The 7,880-nt window shown below is 36.6% G+C and overlaps 1 long non-coding RNA gene across 1 annotated transcript; it reads right to left on the reverse strand.

Annotated features, from left to right (window-relative positions):
- Window positions 1-3,268: 3,268 nt before the first annotated feature.
- On the reverse strand, window positions 3,269-3,993 carry LOC148936333 (uncharacterized). Its single transcript, XR_016139605.1, has 2 exons — window positions 3,763-3,993; window positions 3,269-3,694 (listed from the first exon to the last, which is right to left on the reverse strand). It is a non-coding gene; the product is annotated as an uncharacterized LOC148936333 (long non-coding RNA).
- Window positions 3,994-7,880: the final 3,887 nt, after the last annotated feature.

Genomic DNA, 7,880 nt, shown 5'->3' on the forward strand with positions numbered 1-7,880 from the left:
TAGCATTATTTCAATCTGGGAAACGCGAACATGACGGAATGCCGAAGAGGCATTCTCTATCATGCCGTCGCATAATAATACTCACAGACTGCTCGTCAGTATGGTATGGATATTAAGCATATACGGCCCGATTGTGAATTGCTATTCGGATCAGATATGAATGTGATTATAGCGCGCGGCACAATGGCGGAGCGCGCGAGGAAAGATTTTCGCGGCGAGCTCGACGATGAAGATATAAAACGACATTAGACTCCGGCCATTCCGCCGGCATTCTTGCCTTTTAATGCCGAATGCCGGGAAATAAAGTCGGCTCTTTACGATTATTACGTTTCATACATTTGTGCGTTTCATCGCATTACAATATCGTGTTCATTCACGATAGGTGTTCTCTACGTACGTAGCGAAATAGCTAAAACTTTGTAGCAGAACGTACAACAGCATAACGTTTCATAAATTTTAAATTCCATGTCGTAGGAGAAGAACTTCACTTTTATATTACACGACGGAGAATAAATACATTGACATTTGAAAAGAACGAGTATCTTCGTAAACGAAGCGTTAGAAGGTAGGATAAAAGATGTAATGTAAGCTTCAAATGGCATAATTCACCGCCGCCTCGAAAAACACGCTTAAACTTCCACGACGGCCGTAAGGTTGCGTTATAAAGTAGCCTTGTCTGTCGTCTAATTGTTATTTCCAAAGAAACGTACGATGCATTAGAACATGATCACGTACGTGATACGTCACTTTAGTGCGTGGTGTTCCGCATCGTGCGTGGGAACTGTCCAGGTCACGCGTCTACGCACCGCGTGCGGAATTATTAAGTGGCCTGAGGAAACATTAGTTTGCTTCGAACGATAGTACTCACGCAGAATTGCAAGGTCTATGATTTTGAGTACGAACTACCGTATGCGGTAACTTAAAGCGAAAATTACGGAAAGAGAGAATTACTCAAGTACGAAAAAAAAAGACAAGCGAGTATTCGAAAAATACATGCGAAAAAACGATGTGCATGTTGCATAGTTTTCTAACAAATAGCAGGCAGGACAAAATAAAGTAAAATGTATCCATAGAAAGTTGCTACCAATGAGTTCCATCCTAGAATGAGCGCTATTGTTCCCAGATCACGTGATCTAAACTGAGAAGAATAATTATGATGGGGACATCTTTTTTTTTTACACAAACCTAACTATTTTAAGTCGTATAGCAGATATTGATTACAAAAATCCCATCAATATAATTCTATTATATTTATGTACCTTATTTAATTCTTTCAATGCAACAACGACAGAATATGAAGAAATTATTTTATATGAACGAACCGATTGCTATTATATTAAATTCACCTACGACTACTTTAATAGACATGAAGTTTTATTTGTAATTACAAATATAATTATATAAAATTATACTAATATCATATATATCATAAATCATACTAATATATAATCCATGTATAATTAATGTCGGATAACGTTTCCGAATAATTTCGACAGTCTCGTATTAGATTATGATTGTCGTCCCGACGATCCTACAGATCTCCCAATCGTTAGGAATAAGAATTTATTCGCAAGTCCTGAGGGATCGTTTCCTGCATCACCGCGTCAACTCGGATGAAGAGGGCGATGCGCGGGAGTTTTACACATAAATCTGGTCTACGTACGGGAGTGACTCCTCATGGGAGTTAGACTAGGATAGGATGGGAAAGGACTAGAACTCTTCTCTTCTAAAAGACCGTCGAGAATGTGAGAAGCGACTGCCGTTCTTTTTAATTCGCAAGAGAGCTTTACCTCTCTTCCATGCGCGATTCTTTGGATTGAAATGATAATGAATGAATTATGTAAATATTACGTTACATGAGTTAATGTAAATGTGACATTATATGAGTATAATCGACGTCACACAATCGATTTCACGAAATACGCTTACGTCGCTTGATTAATTATGCATTACGAATGATAAATACTTGTATTATGCATCAGATTATATTAGACATTTCGTCGATTAATGTAGAATTTTTGTATTCAGATCAAAATGTGAAATATGAAATTTACTTGCATTTTTGTTTAATATATCCGTATATCAATATACAATTTATATCGTTAATAAAATGGATATAAATAATTTTTTAAATTTGTTTATATATATATATATATATATAAGCTATGAAGTGAAAGGATAACGATTGTAAAAGGATAATCTTCCTTTTTTGATAAAAGTTAAAAGTTACTTTTGTGCTAATAGATCGTTACTGTTCATTAATACATAATATAAAAAACGAGTGCGCGCTTAGGAAATCTTTAATGATTTCTTTACAAAGGAACTCGCTTCGAGTATTAAACATTAAAGAATCATTAGCTTTAAGAAATGCATGGTCCTTAAATCACGAAAATATCTCAGGTTTAACAGGCTGACTCTCTGTGAATGTATTATAAGCCGCGAGATCCGATTGACGGGGGACTACATTGAAGATTTTAAGGAAAACTTCTGCAATTCCCATGTGCCTTTTTTTTTGTGCGAAATACGTAAAATCGTCGAACAAGTCCTGAAAGTCTCCGAGAGATGGCGGAGCATAGACATTCCTCGCAGTTTCGCAAGATCCCACAGGGATGACTGATCCGCGCAGTCATTTGGAACTTAGCAAATGGACGGATTTCAAGCGCGATGCATCACAGACACTCATATACACTGTACGTGCATCTAGTATACCTGGTATAAAAATACTACCAAGGATAAAAATAGAAACTAGAACTCGTATATTTAAAACCATGGCAAAATAATGAGAGTTAAAAATAATTTTTATTTATATCTCTTAAGTAAAAAAAGAAAAATTGATTTGGCAAAAGCTTATATATGTATCGTCCTCTATCCCAAGTGTTTTCTTTTATTTCGTTCATTCGCTCTAATAGCGCGCTTTAATTAATTAGAGCCAATTTGTGTATAAATCGTGTGTGTTATAAATCGATCGAAAATGTGTGTTCTGGTATTAGATAATTAAGAAATTTACATAGATTGAAATTGAATAAAATTTTCGGAGATTCATATATCGATCAACGTGATGATTCTGATGAAAAGACATAATTCTGAAAATTCGTATATATAGTTAAATTATGAACTACTACATGTATCATAATATAATCGATATTTAAATCATTTTGCAATAGGAGTAAGATTGATATCTGCTAATTTTATTTATTTTTATTAATTTTACCGATGATCTTTGAATAATGATAATAACAGAAGAAAATTTATACATAAAAGATAACTATTATCTTTTTTTTTTTTTAGCGACAAATATTTAATTAGCATTATCTACGTACTTAAAAGGAATCATTTATTGCACGATATAATTATCGCTCGTGTATATTTATATATTTCCTTGATATTATCCGCCGGAAGATAGGTCACCTTTTACGATTACATGGGAGTAAGGCAGCGAACAAGAGGCCGGTGCTGATTTATGCATGCACGATAAATGACAGCGACGTAGTCAACATAGCGAACGACTTAAAATACGTGCTTTACTTGCTTATCTATGTAAGAAGTTAGTTGTATCTTTATCCCTCTTTCTCCCTTGCTTCACGTACGTGCATCGACTCACATCGTTCGTTTCTCGCATCTTCCTATTCTGTTCGCGCACTCGTGCGCCGGACGAATTAGCCGGATTAATTGCAGCACTGAGAACGATACTAGCCTGAAGAAAATAGAAGAAAATAAATTTTCGAACGTAGTAAGGAATAATTCTCAAGCGCATTTACTGACGTTGTTACTGACGTTGTACGAGAGATTTTCGGTTATCAAGCTCGATTGATAGATGCCTGAAACATTTGCGTAGGTACTTTAGTAGGCAGATCGAGAAAAACATATTAAAGCAAAATTATTATTTTATCTTCAACTCTGCAACTGTGAATCTACATGATCGTCGGGACAACAATCGTAATTTAATACGGCGCTATCAAAATTATTTAGAACGTTCATTGACGTATTGCCTAATGTTAATTGACATGGATATTATATATGTATATATATATATATATATATATATATATATATATATATTACAAATATAATTTATAATATATACGCTATAGATATAATTTTATATAATTATATCTATAATTATAATAAAATAAAACCTCATGTCTATTAATTGCATTGAATATAATATAGCAATAAATTTGTTTGATATGTAATAATTTCTTTATAATTCTGTCGTTCCTGCATTGAAAAAAATAAATTAAATAAAATAGATAAATATAATAGATTTATATGGGATTTTTGTAATCAATTTCTGTTATCTTATGAGACATTAAGTGATTTGTATAGTATTGATTTTGCGTTCAGTTTCTAATCACAATGCGACGACGACCAGATGAGGGAAGTGCGTCTTTGGTGGGATACGATTGCAAAAATATTCGCGAGCTACGATATCACGGAATAAGAGACGAGAAAAAGCGTAGCGGGAAGAAAGAGAGAGGGGAGGGGGGAGGGGCGGAGGAGGGGAGGGGGGGGAGTACGCAGTACGCCCTTATAAATGCTCGGGGTAGTTACGCAGATGACGCGCTCTAGTAATTATAGCTTTGTTGCACGGCACAGGCCGGAGCGACTGATCCGCCAACGATGCGAGTTGAACGGCAGACGAGACAGCCTAACGATTATCGATAATCGCACCGACATGCGGCTCGCGAAACGGGGAAACACGTCGAAATAATAGCACATCTACAGTTTTCCCAGACGCACTCGATACAAAAAGAATGAGGAGCGGCGAAGGGGAAAGGGGGGGGGGGGGAGGGCGGGGAGAGAGAGAGAGAGAGAGAGAGAGAGAGAGAAAAAGGGAAAAAATGGAATGTTTCCTCTCTCTCTCTCTCTCTCTCTCTCCCTCTCTCTCTCTCTCCCTCTCTCCGAGCGAAGGCTGTGAATGACCAGATAAAAATAATACGGATCCGCGAACGTTCTGCCAGGAGGAAATAGATGGAACGTAGGAAGGTATTTGGCACGATCAGCATGCATAAGACTTGGCAGACCATGGGATGAAATACGGGAGTGAGAAAGTAGAAATTCGATCGGTTTCGCTACAGGCTCCCCGACACTTTCTTAATACACATTCCTTGACACGTAATATGATTCTCTCATTACTACGCATAATTCGCATTTATGAATTTTTTTTTCTTTTTTTTTTTTTGGATAACGCTAACATGTTCTATATGCTATGTCAGTAAACAAAATATTAAGAGAGATGCGTGCATTGTACAATAAGTACAATTATTATACATATGGGGTCAGATAAATTTTAAAGTAGAAATCTTGCTTTTAATTTATTTGAAATTGAAAGCCGATTAATAGTTTCATTACTTATCAGAGATTATATTTCAATATAATTGATATACTGTTGATAAAATCATAATGTGTATTACTCGAAAGGAAAGGAATATTAAATTAGAAGACTAAATTAGAAGAAGTGCAAAGTTTTTATTTTTACTAAAATGATAATTTATATGAAATTACATTATAAAAATACAGATATTTTTATAGAAATTCTATTAAAAGCGTATACAAAGAAGAGGAATGAGATTCATTGAACAAAAATCGACAGAGTGACAATTAAAAAAAAGACCGTCGATACATACAAACGTCGTCTCGCAAATTCTGCCCATGTTTGGCTTGATTCGAAAGCTGCGAAAAACGGGTAAGTTCCTTCTGGCATATATCGTGAGCGCCGATTGGCTAATTGGGAAACCCAATAGTTCTAAATTAATCGGTATCATTAATAGCACACGCAGGGACAGAGCCGAAAAGAGAAAGGGTGCCAGCTAGAAAGAATAAGAGATCGAAGCCCGAGAGAAGAAACATTTAAAAAGTCGACCCGACATACCGACAGCCAGTCGCGCTGTTTTCTTTCTCTCTCTCTCTCCTTTTCTCCTCTTCTCTCCCCTTCTCTCTCTCTCTCTCTCTTCGTCTGCCAGCTAAATTTATCCTAAACGATGGATGAACAATGGTTACATAAATAGAACAATATGCGTAGCAGCCGAGAAAAGAGAGAGAGAGAGAGAGAGAGAGAGGGGGGAGGGCGAGAGGAGAGAGAAAGAGAGAGAGAGAAAGACGGAGTGGAAACTCGTTCAAAAGTCACAATCGCATCTCTCACTCCTTCCTGTTTTATTTCACGATGCCTCCAAAGGCACCGTCTCACTTTCTCGTCTTTCAACGCCTCTTCTCACCGTCGCGCGCGTCGAAAGGGGGAACCCTAAAACCGCTGCTTTGCTGCTTTCAGGAGAGAGAGACCCGCGTTCCGATAGACATTGCAATTCTACATTCAGCGACGCTTCTGTTTCGTCGAAATTTTACTTACGTGCGTTCGGATGTAAAAAAAGTTTCGAATATAATTCGTCTCTTTACATGTTCTCTTTTACCTTGGTACAATACGTCATTACGCCTTACAATCATCAGCTTTAATTGACATCATCTATGGTACGGCATTGTAGATCGATGTGTTATATAAAAATGTTACATTAGCATAAATTAGGGAAAAGACAAATGCTTTTGGGATGCTATGCAATTTCGATGAAATTAAGTCTAAGATAATTTCGATGACATGTATAATAATTTCGTGCAAATTCTAATTGGATGGCTAATTTTAATTATTAATTAAGAGGTTCGGCAGTACGACGCGAATGCAAATACTGATTATATATTAATTAACAGGCAAGAGTTCAGTTTATTGTACGTTTGCGTTTCAAGTTTTAACGTAGTGCCCGTTTCCGCTAAGTGTAATGAAGTACGGAGCTCAAAGCGCCCATTAAATCCATTTTGGTGTTTGATGTTTTGCGCTGCCCTTGAATACGGACAGTTTGTTTTAGTTGAGATTTACGCTCGTTGGGATAAATGGTTTTGGTGTGGAATGGCTAGTATATTGAATACTAAGAAATTTTTAAGAAGATTCCGAATAGAAAATTGAAGCGCAGACATTTGGGAGAAAGAAGAGAAAAACGTACAATATCTTATTAAAGCGATATGGAGACGAGTTGGAACTTGTATAAAACTTTTCCCATTCTTTCCTGATTTTGGTTTTGCCGAACTGATAATCATCAATGTTCAAGTTCTATCCACAAATATTGAATATTTTAAATGAGTAAATTAATTGAATCAATTTCATCTTTCAGTTTATTAAACTAGATTGTTAATTGTTATAAGTCGGGAATACAAATTTATTCTTTAATATCATCTTTAAAACATTAAAATATCCAAATTTCATTTTTAATCTAATACGTTAATGTTTTATTCGAGTCCCGAGTATTTTATCAAAGTGACCTATCTTTTTTTATATCCTAATATCAGAATAAGAGAAAAAAATACTTCACATTTTCAGTGTGACTAAAAAATATATCCCAGGTTGCGAGTTAAAGTAAGTTACCGCGGGCGGTGGATACTCGCGGGATCGATAACTAGTTTCCCTTATTGTTATGGTTCCAACGGAGACAGGGAGTGCTTCCCAGGAGCAAAAATGTACAATCTGTCTCTCGGTATATATGCACGTCGAGAGACGGACAGGCATGCGAAATGGCGCACCAATGATCGCATAAATTCGTGGCACGACGATAGAGCTCGGTTAGAAACGTGAGAGAGAAAGAGGGAAGGGAAGATGAGGGGGAGAGAGAGGGAAATGGGCAGAGAGAGAGAGAGAGAGAGAGAGAGAGAGAGAGAGAGAGAAAGAGAGATGAAAGACGTATAAATACGTACCGAGGCGTGTTGTGATATTAATACAATCACGGATCATTCCCGAGTTAGCCGGCAGCCGTGCGCAGACACTAGATTGTCTGAATCGGGGTGAACGACTTTATATAGCTTAGCGGAGATAGAGGCAGAGAGAAAGAGGGTTCGTTCTT

Source organism: Pogonomyrmex barbatus, unplaced genomic scaffold (genome assembly GCF_055798465.1).
Source record: "Pogonomyrmex barbatus isolate J1 unplaced genomic scaffold, ASM5579846v1 scaffold23, whole genome shotgun sequence".
Taxonomy (NCBI): domain Eukaryota; kingdom Metazoa; phylum Arthropoda; class Insecta; order Hymenoptera; family Formicidae; genus Pogonomyrmex; species Pogonomyrmex barbatus.